This window comes from Mycetomoellerius zeteki, unplaced genomic scaffold, assembly GCF_001594055.1.
Source record: "Mycetomoellerius zeteki isolate Tzet28-1 unplaced genomic scaffold, Tzet1.0 scaffold310, whole genome shotgun sequence".
NCBI classification, from domain to species: domain Eukaryota; kingdom Metazoa; phylum Arthropoda; class Insecta; order Hymenoptera; family Formicidae; genus Mycetomoellerius; species Mycetomoellerius zeteki.
In genome coordinates, this window is record NW_017257295.1 from 1,444,700 (window position 1) to 1,447,974 (window position 3,275).

The following is a 3,275-nucleotide window of genomic DNA, read 5'->3' on the forward strand; positions in this document are numbered from 1 at the left end:
CTTTCACGGTTTATCCACCAGACACCTTTTATGACCAAAGATGAGTCCTCAATGGCCAAACGACGCTGCGCCTCTTCCAGTTGTCTGCCGTTTCCTTGTGTGTGATATCTGCGAATCAACAGATATAATTCTATAGTACCGTTCTACGCTTTCACCATTCTGCCTCTACGTGCAAGACTTGCGAATTGTGCACAGTAAAATTTATGTCAGCACCGAAGCACTGAAGTAGTGAATCCGCTAAATTATTGAAATAAAATGAGTTTCCTACTTAGAAAGATCTAAAAATTGTTATTTTACTCTTTTCTCATTACTTTGAAGATCACTTTTCGATCTGTGAAATCGTACGAGTATCAAAACAATACTATTGACAGCGCAATAAATATAGCGCGACTCCGTCGCCATAAAATTCAGTTTGGAAAACAGACAAAAGTGGGCCGACCAAGTTCGGCAAGTTTCCCAAACTACGATCGACGATCACGATTCGATACCGATACTTGCCGATCGACGTATAATACGTCTCGAAGTGGATGGACTTCGAGTGCATTAAAGATGGAAGCAATATCGGAGATGGGATTATCCGCGCGCGGCCGGTGATGCCACGACAAAAATACTCGTTGTCGTCGCGAGGCATAACGAATGGTTCATCACAAGGACTGTGTCCGAGGATTAAGTGAGAATTATCCTGGATTCCACTTCTCGAATTCCATCCGCTTCATCCCGTCAGCCCGCGTATACGCATAACGAACGGCTCCTTTTCTGTAATTCTTTCCCGCTTAATCTCGAACTCGTTGGTAATTGCATTATTATACGTCTGATGGAAACCACGCTCCTTTTCACAGTAGTCACATACGAATATATCGTTTCTTGCGGACACGGTTTCATTGCTCCCCTCCCCCCGATACTTCAAGCTGCGCCACTTTGGGAAGAAAGACGTTTTCTTGAGAGTTACGAGGATAGAAAAATGTTACAAGTCTCTGTAAATTGTCTTTACGTTCATTTTATGAGTGCGTATGTCAAGGAGATAAATACCCAAGTAGCAAAGTGACATCAAATGACATCTTAATAACGTCTTAACGAGAAGACATCATTAAAACGTTACCTTGAGTAAGTCTTAATTGAATAGTATTTATTTGTTGACATTTCTTATAGGTTTAGAAATATGAATTATTTTAAAAAAATGCTTTGTAGTTATAGATAAAATTTTATTTAAAACATATATATTTCTGACGAATTTTCATTTACAATAAATGCAACTGAGAAATTAGTTTTAACTCAACTAAAATAATATCAACAGTATAAAATGAAATAATTATTGCAAATTATTATTGCATTCAAGAAAAGGCAGACGTAATATCATTTCGTACTCTCAAAGCAAATTCGCATGGCCATGATGAGTATGCCATTTATAAGATAATAGAACGGCATGGAGAGCGATTCCGAAATGTTCCTGAGTGCCCGGTGCGGTATCTATTGAAAATCCCAGCAGTGGATACAAACGAGGAGAATGGAGTCCTGCCGACGGAAATTACGTCGCGCGCGGTCCGCGAGCGTTTCTGGCTTACATCAGCGGTGATTAATTTCGGGAGATTAGCGGGGTGCTGGTCGTTAGAATTAAACCGGAGAATATATCGGTCGAAATCGCCTTGTCGGCTCTGCATTAGACCGTCTAGCTAATTAGCTCGTCGCAATGGCCGATGGATGTAACTGCTGGATCTGGTGCTTTAGAACTTAACGGATAGTACATGACCTTAACATGGCGTTCGTGTTCGCGTTACGTAAGTTCGCGATTAAAAGCTACGTACTCTTAAGCCGACTAGGAGCATACAGAGGAAAGAAGGATGAGAAAGAGAGGGAGGGAGGCAGGGGATCGAGAACGAGCCCTTAAAATGGTGAGGTTCCTTGGCACGTTTTCATACGCGGGCTCTCATGCGAATGTTACGACTATTGCAGTCTGGAGAGTTTCGAGTGGAAATTAGCGCGGCGCGATTAAGCTTATGCCCTCTAAGGCTGAGATTATCGTTAGCGAGAAGTGATTTAGATACATGCTGAGCCCCCGTGGAAAAGTTGTTAAGTGTGGGCGAACTGCGGCGGCCATTCGGAGCAAGTTTCGTGGAACGGTTCGTGTGACGAACTCCCGTGGACTTGTTCCGCAAAGTCGTTCGCGATAGTATCGTATGGTGCGTGAATGTGTCGCGTGAAGCATTGCCGTATAAGTTTGCACACGACAATTACTCTCCACGGCCGAGGATTCGATGAATGTAGAAGTCTGTGTATAACACGACATGTAAAATGGCAAATAAAAAATAATCTAAACCCTTTTTAAATTCCAACAGTTTTTTTATCAATATGCAAAAATAATTACCTCATATATTCACGCGATCTTATAGATTTATAATTACTAGTTATAGACCCAATTATAATTTTGTAGGAAGTACTACTGGAATTGTGTCAATTAGTTCCGTTTATTTGATCGAGTTTATTAAATCGAGTCTAATTAACTCTCTATTATAGCAACGGGTTACTTGAATACGAATAAAGACTTTAGCTTGTTGGCACCTCTATACAATTAACACTACAAGGTTCTAAATTGTAAAAAAAGCTGAACTTTCCTTTCTTAATCGTCATAAGCGGAGGTTCAGTTGCATTCTTTGTACTTCAAATAGGATGCTTTAGAAATCTAGTTTGGATTATTTAGACTCAGAAGTTATAGATTCATAAATTTTTCACTAATATTTGAAACTGAATATTCTAGTGAAAAAATAGTTTTATTTATAAAGGAACACATTTCTTTTCAGTTTTATTGTAAAAGTGTCGGCTTCATGTTATTTTAAATTAAATAATAAAATTATAAGTAAAAGATGAGAAAATCATTTTTCTTATGAAATATTTATTGATACTTTTGAAATTAACGTTTCATATTATTCTGAAGTGCTAAGCTATTTTTATTTAATTTTTAAAACAAAAAAGAAAACAAAGGCACGCTTTGTGGAATTTGCCACCATTTGTAAACCATCAATAAAACTTTTCTACTTTTTACATTAATTATAATTAATCAAAATTTCAATAATATTTATATTAATAATCATTTGTGTCAATTTATTATATTTATAATATTATTTTCTTCATACTTTCAGCATATAAACTGATCTCACACATCAATTTCATCTATTGAAATAGTTATGCTGTTTTGAGAAATCAAATTTTAACTTTAAGTTGTAATGTATTTTTTCTTAAAGTTTATAATTTCCTCTTTCCAAAACGGTACTTTCGTAAAA